The following is a 19460-nucleotide window of genomic DNA, read 5'->3' on the forward strand; positions in this document are numbered from 1 at the left end:
AATCAATACAACCAAGCTAAAAGCACACACACCAGTCATCCTTTTCCTTCTGCAGTCATGCTTTTCCTTTTAGTATGTGCAGACAAGAGAGAAATTCTGGAGTAATTTTGTAAGTTCTAGTATTTTGGATCATTCCCACTGCAGAAACATCTGAATCACACAAAGAATGCAACTTTTGCTTATTTAGCCAGAAATACTAAAAAAAACACCTAAATAAACCCCTAATACTAAAAAAAACCCTTTTCTGAAAAAACGTTTTCCAAGAATAACCCAAAAAATTAAATGAAATTTCTAAATAAAGGAATACTAAGTCATTTTAAATAAGAAGCTAAAACAGACTTCTCAACCCCATTTTAAGGAAGACCCCTTAGAAGTCTGTAGTGTAGACTAATCTGAATAGGAAAAAAATGCATTATTTTTTGAGGAGTTAATATATAGAGCCTCTTGAAAGATAGGAAAGGAAAGGATATCTTTAAGCCAATGGTTTTGAGGATCATAAGCTGGAAAGATCTACTCACAGCTCTGAGCTGTAGGAGCCTGGCAATAGAAAGAAGATATGTCTGAAATACTGGTGATATTTGAATTTGTATAGAAGAGGCACAGGACCCCTTATGATATCTCCTGGGATAATTGATGAAGCATGTGTTTTTCGAGAGACAATGCTCAGAGCTTCCAGAGGACTGGGAGCAAGCTCAACCCAGCATCACCTGCAGTCAAGAAGCATGTTTTAGCCTGGGAGAAAAGTTAAAAACAAACCTGCTTGGTTTTGCTACCCTTGAATATGTCCTTTGAGCACTTTGCTTCAATTTGCCCATAAGAGTAAAATCACAAGGCAATAAGCCAGCTGGAGGGACAGCTTAAATGAAAACTGAGACATGACTCACTGGAGATGAGCTGGAGGAAGAAAGTACCATTACAATCTGAAAACTACATACAAAGGTAAAACTGAATGTCTGAAAATTGGGGTACACTAGAATTCTCTACTACTAATTCTTGCTGCTCTGGTCCTTAGACAGCTCATTTCATCTCATTTCCCAGCCTTTGTTTAGTTTATAGTCTTCATAATAAGAAATGTCCACTAGCTTAACTAATTTTTTCTTTTTGACATATTTGTAGACAGACGTCATCCCTGCATTATCTTCATTGCAAACACATCAAGATTTTCTGGGTAACTATCCCCCATACCTGATATTAACCATCTAATTTAAGTGACTAAATTGGGAAGCTCTCCGTAGTCTCTATAGCTACATCCACACTAGTAAAGAGAGCCAGGGCATGACCAAGATAATAATTGTTAACCTTATCATTGCCATCATTTTGCTTTGGGCTAACTCGCATGGTGAGCAACACAGGGTCTAGCACAACCCAAGGAGAATGGATTTACCAGTATAGATTTAGCCAACACAACAAATGGAAAAAAAAAAGAAAGATTTCTCTGAAAGATTATTCCAGTAAATATAAACTAGATGTTTTGACTATCCTCTGAAGGATCCTACCTCTTCTCACTGGCTTATGATAACAGTGACAGATAAAATGTGTACATTTTTCAGTTAGATACCTAAAGTTAGTGTGTGGATGGAAGTCCCACAGAGGCACGATCCCATTCAAACCCATGAGAATTCACAATGTAAGGAACAAGAGCAAAGTCCAACTGAACTTTGTTCTTTAAACATTTATTGTGAAAGAAGATAAACATTTTAGATTTCAAAAAATGTGGGATAGTCATCAAAAGGCTTAGTTAACTACAAGTAGGAGTGAAAGTCTGAATCCTCATCATATATTTGATGACTGTATTAGTTAAGCCACACTAATTTTAATGTTCAGTTGAAATCACCATCTTTGGCTGAAACTGTGGCAAGCTGTCCTCTGGATGATACCATCCTCAACTTGATTTAACAGGTGATGGATGTAAAGGAAATAAAAGATCACTCTATAAATTTTGCTGTCTAAATGAAAATGACCCAAATAACATATAGAATATAGAATAATCTAAATCATTCTATGACACAACTGGCTTCAGAAGACCAAAGGTAATGGAACTTCTTTAACTCATGGAGATAAAGACATGAAGTCTTCATTTTACAGAAGTTACACAAAGGCAATTACTGTCCTGCTTTAACAGTAAATAAGGGGAGAAAAAAAAATCATCTTTAGAGGATAAATAATTTTGCTTAATCACAGAATCATAGAATGACATATCTCTCAAACCACCTTCTTTACATTTTATCCTACAGTTTTAATTTTGTTCTGAAAATGGAAAAGATAAAAGACAAGTTTCTTCTGCTAATTTATATCCTATGATGCTGCAGGATTTGCAAAACAGAAAAAAATACGTAGGTCTAAATCCTTCAGGGTCAAAGCAGCAGCCTTTTCTTTACTCTGGAAGCCAATACCCAAGAGAATAGTGTCTTTCAGGTCTGCTACAGCATGCCATACCTAGGCTTTTTCTCTGTTTAGCTATGGAAATGTTTTTAAATTAATCTCTCGTGCACCTTCATTCATTCCTGTGGAGCTATATCAGGCATACAGCTGGCTCAACGGACCATATTCTCAGCTTCTACGGAATGACTTCTCTATCTTCAGTGAATTTACACAGATTTACACAACGTTTTTAGCCACTGTAAAGCTGCTGAGAATTTCCAGAACAGTTTAAGTGAATAACAGAACTCTTCTAAAGTTTTCCACGCTTATGTGTTTCTACTCCTATTAAACATCTACTTTATAATGAAATAAGGACAATGCCAAATTTAATATTGTAACAGATGAGGCAAGGAAAGAATTACGTAGTCTATGACAAAAACAGAGCCAGAAAAATTAAAACTTACTGAGAATTCACATTACTATTACTATGAATGCTATTACTATCCATATTAAAATGGCATAGTAGGGTTTGAAATTTAAAGCACTGAAAAGAAATTGCAGAAAATGCAGATTTCTTTGTCTATAGTTTTGTCATCTGCCTTTATAATCTGATTTAAATTGGGCTGCTAATGAATAGTGAGTTGATTTGCCAGAAGAGCTAACACAGTAGGTATGCACTGTCAAAATTAGTAACGATTGTCCTTCCTTAGCATCAGTTGTAGAGAGTGAAAATAGGAACTCCTGAGTGTGGCTGTACCTTGTGTTGCATTAAATGCAATTTGTGAGACTTTCAGAAACACCTGAAGGTGTGTTCTATCTCAACTTCTGCTAAAGTTAATGCCACCATCAGTAGTTGTACTAGGACCAGAATTAAAATATCTGGGAGGACTGCAATACTGAAATTGTAACTGGAAAGACCATTTCAAACCTGAGAAAAGAGTCAGTGATAAGCGCTTCAGTCAAACAATTTCTTTCCTCAACTTCATTTTTACAGAGAAAAAACTTCTACCTCACTTGCTTGGTTTTTTTTATCTCAGCTTAGAATGCTTATTTGCAAAGTAATTTTTCTTTAAACTGATGCAACTATATTTATGATTAGTAGGGCATCCATGAAGGAGATCCTTTGTCTGGTTCTATGATTTCTATACCTGTTTGATCACCACAATATGACCTTAACATTCAGGAAGCAAACCTGTCAGAAACACTGGAGATTCTAGCTCAAGTGTTTCCCAACATCATTGTCATGGTTTAAATCCCAGCCGGCAACCCAGAACCCCGCAGGCGCTCGCTCACTCCCACCCATTCCTCCCCTCACTCCCAGAGGGATGGGGAGGAGAATTGAAAGAATGCAACTCCCACGGGTTGAGATAAGAGCAGTCCAGTAACTAAGGTATAACACAAACCACTACTTCTACCATCAATAATAATAATGATAAGGGAAATAACAAGGGAAGAGAATACAACCACTCACCACCTGCTGACCGATACCCAGCCCGACCCCAGCAGTGATCAAGCCCTTCCAGGTAACTGCCCCCAGATTATATAGTGTGCAATATGTGCTGTGGTATGGAATACCTCTTTGGTTAGTTTGGGTCAGCTGTCCTGTCTCTGCTTCCTCCTGGCTTCCCCTCCTCCCTGGCAGAGCATGAGACTCAGAAAGTCCTTCGTCAGAGTAAACATTACTGAGCAATAACTAAAACATCGGTGTTACCAGCGTTGTTCCCAGGCTGAAAGTCAAAACCACAGCACTGCACCAGCTACTAAAGAGAAAAATGACTGCTACTGCTGAACTGAGGACAATCATGAAGATTGCCAGCCTTTAGCAACGATGCTTCAACATAACCAGCAGCCTGCCTTAAGAAAACATCCAGAACTCACCTTGAAGAAAACCTTAACCACAGCTGGCCCTTGGGCTGCTGCTGTCTTCATTCTGATTTAGCAATTAAACCCAAGCCAGAGTATATTAAGGCTTTGTTGTGGCTGCTTACCAGACAAACATAAATACAAACGAAGTCATCCATGCATAAAGTTGTTTAATTTTATAGTCATGTATAGCCAAGTAGTACTTGCATGCTCTCTTTCAGACCATGCAGTTCCTCCGCTGTATATCAAGAAGGAATATTATTAGATATTTCTTTATGTGAAATCATTTATATGTATAAATTGCAGAAACACATGGACCAAACTACACCACTTACTAAAAAAATAAAAGCATATGCCAGATGATCCCACTATTATCAATGCATTTATCTTTCCCCTAATACTTTGAGTGCTGTCATTAAAACTGAAGCTACAGCAATATTTTAGCCATCTCTGTACCTAGAAGATTTCTCTATTATTTTGTCCATGAATGTTTTCCTTGGATGATTGGTTGACAAGATCTAAACGATAATTTTAGGTCCTGAAGAATTAAACACAGGTCTATTTTTATGAGGTGGGACTGATTGGAAACAGTTTTTTCCTCTTGTTCCAATGAAATTGGAAATGAAAAGAATGTGTGTCATATGAGGGACAAGTGTCATGAAGCCCATCTGAATTATACTTCATACCCCACTTTATAGCCTAATGTTCAACTATATCCATTTTTTCTGGCAGTATTTTGCCCATCAAAAACAAGTTATTGACACTTATGTCTCGGATATAAATCAGATCCGGCAGTAAAAGTAAAGAAGATGGTTTTAGAGAGTCGATGATGGAGTAGAATAATGCATTTGTTTTTTTCCTCTAGGATATCGCTTTAATATCACCCAGAAAAAATGGCAGAAAATCATTCCAATTAAATGGTCTTAACAATAAGATATAAAGCAAATTCAGGTAATATAATTCTGTCATTTGTGTCAAAGTAGACACCACAAAACTGAGCAGAAGTAGTTTAAATCTAGCTCTCTTAGCATATGTGTACGAGGACTGAGAATGTGGAAATAGGATTTGCTTCACTGGAGTCAATTAAGAAGGACTCTTAACAAGGTAAGGTTGAAGTGCATTGACAGGGCACTGGGAATACTTGTGGTATTGATTGGCATTGGCTTGGGTAAGCAAAGCATTCTGCTTTCTGACATTCATTTTCTGTAACAGAGAAATTACACTAATGGATAAAATGATAATGAAAAAGGGAATACAGAGAATAGGTGTTCTCCATGGAGAGATATTCCCTTCAGATGTTAAGCTGTAGCTATGCCCTCATTATAAAAGATTTTGCTGCCTAATGTACAGCTCCTAGCTTTTTTTCTTTCTGTAACAGTGACCTGTGCTTATTGCTCTGTCTCCTTAAACTCTCAGAAGTTCCTTGCTTAGGAAGGCAGAGCTTAATGAGGTCATCAGTTCCTGGCACTCTATGGAAGAACAGTACCTCAAGGCCCTACCTTCTGGTAGTCAGTGTCTTTGATGCTACTTAACAGGGGGAAATGTTCGTTCATGTCTATTTTCCAGTTGGAAAGGATGAAACTGTTGTGCTTCATATTAGACCACCCTTTTTTGTCTGAAGTGTGTGTGGAGGTACGAAGGACTAACAATTACTCTTTCCCCATCCTTGAGAGAATTAGGTTTGAAAACCATACAAATGCCTTCTTTTTTTTTTCCTTTTCCTTTTCTTTTTTTTTTTTCTGATTTCTTTGACATTTACGAAAAGTTCTGGTATCATTGGTGTGCATCTTATATTTTAATTTTGACCGGTACAATGCACAATTTCTTCCATTAAGATTTTTCTTAATGGTGCAATGAAGGAACCCAAGTGTTCATCTGCCTGTCTCTGAGTACAGCCAAATGAAGCTGCATGAAATCTGTGCTACAAAAGTGGCTGTTTCAAGAAGCAAGATCCGAAGAATTTTTTCCCAAAATAATGTGTCTCCTAATCTCATTAACTGTGTTGGTCTTATGCCCTGTATCATGTCATTTGTTTTATATCTTTCCCACAATTCTATTTCTAAGCGAAATCATTTACTGCCATAATTATGTGTTCTTTAATTATGTTACAGCATATTTATTTCTGTAAGTGTTCAATCTATTAGAAAATGTTTTGCATGATGCCCTCTGATCCTAAATTCCAGAGACAAATAATGTATTTTTCCCTTTAATATATTCATCTGTTTATACTGGGAGATTTTGTAACTTTGTACCCTATTTTATATATCCAATATTTCTTGCTGTGAAAATTCTTCTGGCATGTCAATCATTCTTGTCACCAATCACTTAAACCCCTTCCTGCACTAAGAACCACAGTCTTTTCTCACTCATATCTACTTTAGCAGAGAAATGCTGTTAGTTTCAGTGCCCTAGCTCTGTATATTCATCCCTGGAAAAAGAAAGGTTCAGCATGACATTTGTGACTATACCTTTTCATGTATGGTAATAAGATATGAAGCCCCTAATAGAACACAAACTATAATTTTCCAGAAGTACTGGAGAGAAGGAGCAGGTGTAATACTAAATAAATTATAATATTAAATTTGGTGACTCAATATAATATATTTGAATTTATTAGCAGCAAATAAATTTGATGAATTTCCTAGTCCTGTGTCTGCCTTCACTGATCTGCCATAGTACCTGGCAGACACCTCACAATTTTCTGTAGTTTTCCTCAAAACATGTCTGAGGTAAGGTGCTTTATATACTCTTTAAATATTGCCAATTCCTGTTCTAAATTAAGGCTCTGAGGGATATGCAGGCTACCTCCTCAAAACATCCAGCCTGGCTACGGCAAATTATATGGACGAAACAGGTGACTATACCCAGCCAGCAATCTCCAGCTGGCAATGCTTGACTGTGTACTTCAGTATACTGCTCCATATACTGACCTGATCTATAGGTTTACCTTCCTATCTTGACCTTATCATAGAATAACAGAATCATAAAATGGTTTGGATTGGAAAGGAAAATTGAAGATCATCTTTCCCAACCCCCCTTTATCACGATGTTCTTGACAAGTTATTTGGACTCTTGGCTGAAGATAATTATCACTACTACACCTATCTGCCTACCTTACTCAAGTGCTGTGTGATTGTCGCTTTTGTTGCTGAGGCCACTGTCTCTGCTAATCGTATTGGCACACTAAGTCCCTACTCCTCTTCCCTTGAGAAGCAATGCCTCCCTTGCTACTTAAGCACCAAGGAAATTACTTGCCCCAGTGCAGGCACACTAGTGATTTTAAGTGTTCCTGGGATTAAGAGGCCAAGAGCATGTATTCTGAATCCTTCTCTGAAGCCCAGCAGCATAAAATCTACTTTAATTGACATTTAGATTTAGAGTCCAGTCTGGATCAAACAGATTTCCCAATGTCACATAAGTCCTTGGAAGCTCAGAGACCACCCTCCTCACTTCCCAATGATTATGCCTGATTTACTGGGATGGCATTTCCACTTAATTACAGCAGCTTCAAAGAGTAATCAGTTCTTTAGTTTCCTCACCTGCTATTCTTCATGTACTCACAGACATAGAGAAGCTGTAGAAGCCTCATCCTTGGCAGTGTTCAAGCCCAGATTGGGTGGGGCTTTGAGTAACCTGGTCTCATGGAAAGTGTCCCTGCCCACGGCAGGGGATTGGAACAAGATGGTCTTTAAGGTCCCTTCCAAAACAAACCATTCTGTGATTCTATGATATCTGCAGTGCTGAAGTATAAAGGTGAATAATTATACAATTAGGGAGAGCATTAAATTATACAAGTAATCTAGTAAATATTAATTTGGATTGTTTTAAGGATGGGTCAACTGTCTTTGATCAAAGAATAAAAACTTGTAAAAAGCAATGCCTAGCCTGTTATCCAGGTAATTAATAGTAGTTTGTATATTGACTGAGCTTGAAGACTGAAACTGAGTTTATCAGTTTTATTTTCATTTGACTGAAACTGGAACTGAGTTTAGTTTCTTAGTTGTTTAATGATTCAAATTAGCTTTCCAAAAGAAATCGGTACTAAGCTCTTTGAAGACTCTTTGGTTATGATTAATTTCATGCTAGAGTAGGGATCTTACACAGATCAGGCAACCATGTCTTTTTCCAGTGGCTGTAAAGCAGCTTTGAGTTAGCACACAGGAGGACATTCACGTTGCAGAGGCCTAAAGTAAGAAGGTGGATCTACTCACGTTACTTCTTTAACTACCTGTAGTATTATATTGAGCTCTTGAAAGGTTGGAAACACAGGCAAAGTATCAGGGTTCTTATATGTAACACCATCATATTTGTTCTGAGCTGGGTATATTTGTCTTCTCACTTTGGTCTAGAGGTGCTGTGTGTGAAGTCCAGAGACTCCAGTGATCATTTGGCTCAATAAACTGAACAGGAATCAAGAATCCTCATCGATTTGGATTTAGCTTTTGGATAAAGCAAGAGAAGCAGCCAGAGGATACATTTAAGGTCCAGCTGTGCCCCACGTGAGGTACCCTGTGTACTTTTCCGACTCATCAGTAAATACAATGGGATGTGTACACCAGAGAAAGAGAATGACTATTCATATCCATGAGCAGTTTTGACCCAAGAACAATTGCGTGTAAAATGCCCATGAGTATATTTATCATGGAAGTTTGAAGTAGGCTAATAAAACATTAGAAGAGGAAGGCTTTAGAACAGCCCTGCAGTACAAGTACCAGGAAAAGAAAAACACCCCCAAAGCCTAATTATTTTTTCAGATGGAATTTGGTACATGTATTATAGGGATCATAACAGGATTTTGCAATAACTGAGGAAGAAGCTTGGAAATTCAGGATATGTCTTCCAATATGATATTCTTAGGTTCATACCTATCTGTCTTTGGAGAGAAAGGCAACACCTTTGTGGTTTCCAAGGAAGGCTGTGTAACTTCCATTAGGAACAGAACTGAACCAATTGAATGAATGTTATTTACAAAAACTTTTTCCTCTCCCGTTTTCCCCATGGATATGTCTGCATTTTCAGATCCCAGCAAAAAGAACAAAAAAAAAAAAAAAAGAAAAAAACCCCTCATCTCTACCCAGTGGGGACCTCCCCCCATTCTCTCTTCTGATGTTTGGCTGCTAATTTGCACTTTTCATACACCCAGAAGCAAATGCCTGTCTGACACAGAATAAACCAAAATGCTTCAAGTGCTGTTTGGTTCTTTAGGAAGAAAATAATTTTTGAAAATAAAATACACTCACCAAACTACCCACCAATGCCCACTGACATTCTCCACGGTGCGTCTGACAGAGGCAAAATGTAGCACAATGCAGAACAAAGAGGCATTTTTTAAGCCTACGAGAAATTCTCAAAAGCCTTTTTTTTTTTTTTTTCTCGGAAATTATCATAGTTTTATCATAGTTCTATTTTTTTTTAAAACCCATGTGAATACTGAGAAACTATTAATTGTGGAAATGGGGAAAGGAGGGTCTGAAAATAAAGTAGCTTTTTTCCTTGTATTTTTTGTAATAAATAAAATAGCTTTCCCTTTCAAGTAATCTTCTTTTTTTCCCTTCATCCTTCTTTCCCAGTTACAGAATTATTTTTAATTTGACAGATAGTAGCCATGAGATAATTTTGGATTTTGCTTGGGGTTTTTTTTAATAGCACTTTGGAATCTTTATTTTCAGAGAAGCAGACCACTAGGCACAATCTGGGACTTGTTATTAAAGACAAACTAACATCCCCCAAAGATTTTCAAACGCTTCATGCCAGAATGTGATATTTTAAAGCATTTCCCATTTCACATAATTGGATGCACGTGTCTTAGCAAGAGAAAGACCGTTTCAGTAAATACAAGAATTAACGCAATTTATTCTAGATGGTCTCACAGGAGAGATATAGATTTTATGCATAAATCTGAGGAAGATAAAAAATGCTGAAATCAGTTAGGACTTCTGCATATTGCTTCAAGACCACTGACCTAAGCTAAGGTGGTTATTATAAACAAGGATGGAATTTAGAAAAAGTTATCAAATTAGTATTCATCTTGGATCCCAAATGAGCACAATTATCATCACTGGGAATTTGAGTTCCATCCTTACGCTTTTTTGGGATGCTTAGTCAAATAATTAGTAAAACTATTTCTAATGTTTGCATAATAATGAAAAAAAATGTCCATATTCCAGCAGGAAAAACCCCACAACTGAAATGTCAAAATTCAATCTTTTAAAATGGTTATAAATTGCAGCCATTTCAGACATATTATTGTGACATTTGTTAAACTGATTTCATATTTGAAATCTGCCTCTCATGAATTCGGGACCCTGAGGTTAAACCACTATTTAACACAATCACTGGGGTCTCTGGAACAAGAAAAGCAAGTTGCTTAGATGTGTAAATGTCATTCTCTGTATTTATATAACCCAATCACTATGTCAAATGAGCATCTCCTGCATATTTTCTGTTTTCTCCTTTAAAAACAAAACAAAAAAAAAATCTGCTGGACAAAGAAATAGTGTTATCTCTTTTTAAAAAAAAAGAGATCTTAAGCATAGATTATATAGATATGGAATCCTGTTAATGTCAGCAAGAATTCTGCTATTTATTTAAAGGGAAACACCATTTCTTCCTTCTTTTTATCAGCTACAGAAATCTACAGCTATACTTGCATTTTGACAGTTTGAGTAAAAATCAAGTATTTTAGCCACAGACATTTTTCTTTTGATGCTATGAGACAAGGTTAGCCTATATTACATAACTACTTTGCCACCTGAAAAGAAAAAATGGCTAGTTGCTTATGAGGTTTGGGGAAAAACTACCCCTTCTGCTGAGCTGTGTACAAAACTATACTCTGAGGCACTGATATTGACAGATTGTGGTGATTTTAAACATGATATTTTAATTCACTTTCAACTGCACGCTAAATAATCATAGAATCATAGAATAGTTAGGGTTGGAAAGGACCTTAAGATCATCTAGTTCCAACCCCCCTGCCATGGGCAGGGACACCTCAGAACAGACCATGTCACCCACGGCTCTGTCCAACCCGGCCTTGAATACCGCCATGGATGGAGCATTCACAACTTCCTTGGCCAACCCATTCCAGTGCCTCACCACCCTTACAGTAAAGAACTTCCTCCTTATATCTAATCTAAACTTTCCCTGTTTAAGTTTGAACTCATTACCCCTTGTCCTATCACTACAGTCCCTACTGAAGAGTGCCTCCTCAGCTGATAAAACTAACACCAGAGGCAAGGTTGGCCCACTGGTTAACGGGATGGGTGCCCTGGTGACAGAAGATACAGAGATGGCAGAGTTATTGAATGCCTTCTTTGTCTCTGTCTACTCTGCCGGAGGCAGTCCTGAAGAGCCCTGTACTCCTGAGACCTCAGATGAAGTCAGGTCAAGGGAGCAGTTTGCCTTAGTCGACGAGGAATGGGTTAGGGACCAGTTGAGCAATCTGGACATCCATAAATCCATGGGTCCAGATGGGATGCACCCGCGGGTGCTGAGGGAACTGGCGGAAGTCATTGCTAGACCACTCTCCATCATCTTTACCAAGTCTTGGGAAACGGGTGAGGTGCCTGAGGACTGGAGGAAAGCAGATGTCACTCCAGTCTTCAAAAAGGGCAAGAAGGAGGACCCGGGTAACTATAGACCGGTCAGCCTCACCTCCATCCCTGGGAAAGTGATGGAACACCTTATCCTTGATGCCATCTTAAGGCATGTCAAGGATAAGAGGGTTATGAGGGGCAGTCAACATGGCTTTACCAAGGGGAAGTCATGCTTGACCAACCTCATAGCCTTTTATGAGGAAATAACATTGTGGATGGATGATGGCAGAGCTGTGGACGTGGTCTACCTTGACTTCAGCAAAGCATTTGACACAGTCTCCCACAGCATCCTCATAGCTAAATTGAGGAAGTGTGGCCTGGATGATCAGGTAGTGAGGTGGACTGCAAACTGCCTGAAGGACAGAAGCCAGAGAGTTGTAGTCTATGGGGCGGAGTCTAGTTGGAGGCCTGTATCTAGTGGAGTGCCTCAAGGGTCAGTATTGGGACCAGTATTATTTAATATATTCATCAATGATTTAGATGAGGGAATTGAGTGTACTGTCAGCAAGTTTGCTGATGACACTAAGCTGGGAGGAGTGGCTGACACGCCGGAAGGCTGTGCTGCCATCCAGCGGGACCTGGACAGGCTGGAGAGTTGGGCAGGGAGAAACTTGATGAAATATAACAAGGGAAAGTGTAGAGTCCTGCATCTGGGCAGGAACAACCCCAGGTTCCAGTATAGGTTGGGGAACGACCTGTTAGAGAGTAGTGTAGGGGAGAGGGACCTGGGGTCCTAGTGGATGGCAGGATGACCATGAGCCAACACTGTGCCCTTGTGGCCAAGAAGGCCAATGGCATCCTGGGGTGTATTAGAAGGGGGGTGGTCAGTAGGTCGAGAGAGGTCCTCCTCCTCCTCTACTCTGCCCTGGTGAGACCACATCTGGAATATTGTGTCCAGTTCTGGGCCCCTCAGTTCAAGAAGGACAGGGACCTGCTGGAGAGAGTCCAGCGCAGGGCAACTAAGATGATTAAGGGAGTGGAGCATCTCCCTTATGAGGAAAGGCTGAGGGAGCTGGGTCTCTATAGTTTGGAGAAGAGGAGACTGCGGGCTGACCTTATTAGTGTATATAAATATATAAAGGGGGAGTGTCACGAGGATGGAGCCAGGCTCTTCTCAGTGGCAAACAATGATATGACAAGGGGTAATGGGTATAAACTGGAACACAAGAGGTTCCACTTAAACTTGAGAAGAAACTTCTTCTCAGTGAGGGTGACAGAACATTGGAACAGGCTGCCCAGGGAGGTTGTGGAGTCTCCTTCTCTGGAGACATTCAAAACCCGCCTGGACACATTCCTATATAACCTTATTTAGGTGTTCCTGCTCTGGCAGGGGGATTGGACTAGATGATCTTTTGAGGTCCCTTCCAATCTCTAACATACTGTGATACTGTGATACTGTGTGATACTTATAGGCCCCCTTCAGATGCTGGAAGGCTGCTATGAGGTTTCCACGCAGCCTTCTCTTCTCCAGGCTGAACAGCCCCAACTTTCTCATATAAATAATGGAAGATTTCATTATTTATTTTATATCTGTCATCATTTTTCTTGAGTCCTTTTGCAAATAAGATTGTGATAACAAAGGGTTTTTCACTAGACCAAAGATACAGTTTTAAATGATTTCTCCTGAGAACTTTTTCCACTCACTATAGCATCTTGTTCATCTGAATTTTTATCCCAGTTACATCACTATCAATCTACAGGACCTGAACTGAACTTCTGACATTTTGGTCAAAATTGTCTGACTAATTTCCAAGAGAAGGGTGGAAGTGGGGAAAATGCTGGGATAGGCAGACAAATGGAGAGTGTGATCCTATAAATCTCATCTCTTTATAAATCATGTAAAATACCAAGATATTATGAGAATCATAATATCAAAAAAAAAAAAAAAAAGGAAAATTGGCATACTGCTTAACAAAATTGCTTTATGGTAATACAGAGAAGAAGTATTTGGCTGTTTCAACCCTACACAGTCCATTTAGGTTCAAGTTAATAAATCCCCCTTTAAGAATGCTTCCATGAATAAATGGGCAAATTTCACTGATGTAAACATTCACATGAGTAAAAAATGCCTAGATTTACCATAAAAAAATAAAAAAGGTATAACATAAAATAGTTGCTATATTCATAGCTTTTGTAATGCTGGCAAGACTTTCAGGCTTTTAAATGTTCACTCAGCTGCCATATTTTCTGTATATATAATTATTACATGTATATGGAGAAGCATACACTTTCTTAATGTCTCGTTTTCTCTAACACAGACACAAACATGTACAAAAGTATATATATGAAAAAATCAGACACATGTTTATTTTTAGAAACCTGCATGAACATGAACACCCAGTAATTTCATAGCATTCCTGGCATTTGACTCCTTACTTGGATTATGAGATTCTTTAGAAGACAGAAATAAATAACTGGTCTCTTTTAAGAACAAAGGATGAAATGAATATATTTAAAAGCTGCACTGTGTTTTGATGTTATTATAGCAATCAGAGTCAGAAAATCACAGTAACCAAGTAATAAAGAATCACTTCAAAGCCTAAACTGTCTAACTATATGACAACTGCAGTAGTTCATCTGTATTTATGAAATTTATATTATATACAAACATATATATTATACAGAAAAGTGTATAATTTATGGTTGTGTGGTTAAAAATCAGTAAAAGACAACAGGACATAAACACTAACCTACATTCCATGTTATGCAACATGAAAGATATGTGTATGTGTGTGCATGTACACACACATATAGAAGTAATTATAGATCTACAGGTCTATAATATTGGTGTGCTGTTGAAAATTCATCTTATTCAGTTGTCACTTCTCCTACTTTTCTGCACTCTTATAGTGACGAATCATTTCTTAGCTTTGCAATCTGCTGCTGAAGGCCCTGGAAGTGCAGACTGAATTTCATTCAAACATTTGCAAGATGTTTGAGATTGGTGTTGGGTTGGGAAATCAGGAGTTCTGGGATCTATAGCTGTTGGTTGCCAGTTTCCCCTTCTTAGTAACTGAGGGGATAGACTTTCTCATCATAACAGTTCTTCAGGATAAGGTTTCCACTTCAGCATATTTAATATCTGCAGCTATAAAGCCTGACATTGGTAGTGGTGTCATCCAACGCTAATATTACTGCCATCGAAAGATTTCCCTTGGGTAATGAATGATTTTTTTTCTTCTTTGTTCTGAAAGACTGTGAACATTTATGAGTGTTACATTAACTTATATCAGTAACAGGAAAATTCCCAAAACCTAGAAAACAATTAAGTTAAATTCACTGTCATTAAAAGTGTCTCCTGGTTATCAGTATTGTTTCATTTCTGAATTGTGCCATCTCCTGCAAACAGTTTCATTCCTTGCCTTGAATGAGTTGAAAGATTTGCAGGTTACAATGACCCTAAATGCAGTAGTTGGATAATACGTTGAGTTCAGCAGCAAAGCCAGATGGTAAATCTACTACTGTTCTCTAAGCACACACCTGCATCATACAGTAGCCACTCATTCAGTTGTTCTTATTCACATGCTTGTGAGACTTCTCAGTGAACTTACCAATATCCATCTGACAAAATTAAGGTATCAGCTTGAACTAATTTAAATGCTAGGGCAGAAAAAGTGGAGGAATTAATTGCTGGACATGGTTTTAAAAACTCTGGAGTCTCAAAGGGCCAAAATAATGTTTCTCTACATCTGTGTCCTTCAGGCTGAGATTTGGGTAATAGGAAAAATTTTTTGTCAGATATTCCACCTAGAAATGTTAAAATAATAAGAAATGTGTGAGAGAGTTCTCCCAGCAAACTGTACAAATGAGAGGGTGGCAGACGTGCTTTTTCCCCAAGATGACACATGACAGTGAAAGACTCAGGCACAGGGAAATGCAGATTCAAAATTGCCCCTGTATAAAAAACTATTTTGATTGCTGATGTGTCACTCTAGATGTATTGCTAATTTATTTTCCTATTAATTTGAGGCAAAGCACTGACAGCTTTTCACTATGAGTTCAATCATTGTTTTATTAAATTAATAGTAATTAAGTACAATCCAGCTTCCTGATGACTATTAGATCCAGATATCTATGACAGGTCATTAGCTGTAAAGAAGAATGGTCAGGCACTAATATTAAGCAATGAGATTGCTTATTCATACACTGCAGAGGTTAGAATTAATAATCATGCTAAATTGAATTTTATGAATAATTCATAAAGAAAAATCCAAAACAATTTGCTATGGTTACCAAAAGAGATGTATTTTTAAGAAACAAGGTCTAAATTACCCTTTGCTTCACCTAAGCATAAGAATAAGGAATGGAGCTATTTTCTGGCAGGCAGAGGCTTGAGGAAAAGTGAATACCGAAAGAAATTTGGGATAAGAGTAAGCCGCAAAACTGTTACATGTTTGCCATGTGCTATAGCAGAAAATAAATAACATAGTCCAATGTGATTTTGGGAGGCATTAAATCAAAAAACCAGAGGAGATTAGCATGCTGCTATTAAGTATTCATGGGAACACACCTGAGATACCTGCTTGAGGCCTGCACCTCTCGGAAAAAAAAATAGAAATGCCAAGAAAATTGATAGTAGAAGGGATTATTAGGCACTGGAGGAAAAGCAGTTATTTGGAGATCATGTAATTATAGAATAATTCAGAAGATTGGGACATTTTTAAAGAGAAAGGTGTCATTATCTTGAATAAAATTATTTCTTGGTTGATGTGCTTATCTGCATGACATGTGCTTGTCTCCTGAGTTTATCAGCACTGTCCAGAACTGTCTGTACGTGGGCTGCACACTGCCTCAGCTGCCTCCATGGGAAGATGAGCCCTGAGAGAAAAGGAAAAGAAATAGCAGCATGGCGCCATGTCTGTCCAAAAAGGCTGTGATTGTCAATCAACAATCTTGTTGATGACTTCCTGAGCTTCTCTCTGTTGTATTTTTCCACTATGTAAAGTAGGCATAATCATTGTAATCTTTCTACAGCATCCTGGGAGATGTGAGCTTAATACATCAACTGGACCTATCAACTGCATCAGTGGAGGCCAGCCTGTTGCTCAAGTATGAGCATGTCTGGCAGCTGACCATTCCTGGGCTCACAGTGGCACAAAGCCTGCCAATGCACATATTCTTCCCCCAGGCTGATGAACCAAGAACTATAGAAAGCCTTGTTGGGTCACAAGATGCTCAGACCAGCTCTGATCTGCATTGAAGATATCAGATTCTCAAGAAATCAGCATCATCTCCTTTTTGTGAGCTTGCTCTTCCCATCTTATTGAGATCTTCTGGCTCTGATATGTGCAAAAGTGTTGGTGGAAGGCTTACAAGTGCAAACACTGATGAATGGCTGAGTTAAGTGGAAACATTAATAAAATAGAGATATCTAATTTTTGAGGGCCATCAGGTGAAAGAATACTTAGGAGAGAGAAGGAAAACAGATTACTATGAAATGAAAGAAAACTTAAACACGTGTGCGTCATTTGATCAAAAGTGTTTGATTTGATAAAAAAATAATGCATTTTGAATTGGGGGGAATAACCTTTGAAAACACAGTCAGGGACCCTTCGTATTTTCAGTGGCACTAACAACTAAAATCTCACTCTGCATTTGAGAAATGCTCAGAAGTCAGAGAGCTTTACTCTTGCACCAGGGTCTAAATGAAGCATCTGGTGCTAAGGTGACCTGAGCATTCTCTTGCCTCAAATGGTCAAGCAAACTGATGCATGCTGCATGGTAATTCAGAGGCAGGCAATGCCAGTCTACTCTTCTTTTCCAGTGAAATCAGTTATGATGCTTCCCCATTCAGAAGCAAGTCAGCACAACACCTGGGTGGGTTGCAGAAGCATTTCTAAACACTGCAATCACCATGGCTTCACTATTCATTTGTGTATTAAGCTCCTAATTTTGAGAGCTAGCAAGAGGTTTCTCAAAGTTCACATAGTGTAATTGTTACCTAAGGCTGGGAGATTCTGCTCTGCTTTCTAGGTTATTTAGCTGCAGATAATTTATGAGATTGCTGAGGAGGTTGAAAAATTGCTTCACCTCTCAGTTGTTCATGCTTGCACTGGTTTTACAACAGACGGGAGAGAATTTTGCAGTCATGAATGTTTGATTCATGCCGGCTGGCTGCCTCCCATCACTCAATGAAGACAAAAGCCAGAAGGCTGGAGAGGAGCCTGTGTTTTTTAGTGTTGGAGCTGGTTTGACAGATATATATATCAATAGTTTTAAAGAGTAAAACTGATTCTTTATGTCAATGCTTTGCCTGATTTTCTTATTTAGATGTGGTAGCATTAGTGAAGTTGCACAAGGTATCAGATATACATAGACCTACAATAAGTGAACTAAGCAGAAATAGTGTTTTTGGAGTTAATCATGTAAGATTTGCTAGGGACTTCTTATCTCATTTTGTATATTTTTCCTAAGACCTACCATTTATAACAATCTACAAAAGCTAAATGGGTGGCCCAGAAATAACACTGCACAGAAGTGCATATACTGTCATTAGAGAGCTTTTTCAGGGTAAAGGCATCATTGTCAGCTGGATCTGGGTTTTAAACCCTTCTCTGATTAATAATTTCTGGCAGGGATCAACTCATTTAGGACCAGACATGTTTTGATCTACATTTTTGTGTCTTTGTCTCAAATACATTTTCACTATCCTTATGTACCTTAATAACCAAAGGGTTATTAACCTTTATATAACCAAAGGGTTATATAACCAAATATTATAGCTGAACCTATCTGCTGACTAACCCTGCTAAAGGAGATCTGCCCTCAGACACCCTTGCCATCAGCCACATAGATGTGTCATTCCTTTGTGTCATTTCAACCATGTATCTTAGCCCTCATTCAGTGTGAATGCAGTGCTTGCTTGCATGTGGTTTTGGAGTTTGGGAGGGTTTTTTTATTTTTGTTAGGCTTAATTTTCTAAGCTTTACCTTCTAGAGGCAATGCATGAAGGCAAGGAAGGGGATCAGGAAAGTGACGTACACAGTGCAAGAGAAACATTCAGCCAGAGGCTGGAGATGAAGAAGATGCAATTAGCACTATTGATACAACTGACTTACCTACAACATGAAAACACAGAATTAACTGATATAGGAGTTTTGTCAGCAAAATTTCCTCTCTTTTTGTGGTGATAAGCCAGCACTTTCAGAAGAATGGGCAAGATCATCTTTTCTTCACTTGACTCCAATTCAGTGTAACTATAGCAAGAATGGTTAACTTCTGGAAACTAAAATGAACTGATTTGAACACTAAACTGAACCCTTCAGCTGATAGCCTGATGTTAGGTAGGATCTGGGCCATTGCAACCAACAGTGAGTCACAACAAGAGTTGAAGCTGCTAAGAAAAATATATTATTGTCTGCCTCCAGGATTTTTTGTGAAAGCAGTTGCGTTATGAGTAGACACTAAAACCTATTTTTGGAGTGAAACTTTTGTCTGTATCCTAAGTGATTATACACTAAACTGCTGATAAGATAAAAATTCCACTTCACCTTTCAGGAGGGAAAAAAGTAAAAAATAAAAGATTAATTGCCTCTAAGGAACCTTTCAGGTAAGCTAAGCTAGGGAACGCACTGGGAAGGCAAGGGGTTTAGATATAATTAGGGTTTCTAATCACTTGGTGGCATCAGACCCTAGGGAATG

The sequence above is a fragment of the Psittacula echo genome, assembly GCF_963264785.1.
Source record: "Psittacula echo genome assembly, chromosome: 4".
NCBI lineage: Eukaryota > Metazoa > Chordata > Aves > Psittaciformes > Psittacidae > Psittacula > Psittacula echo.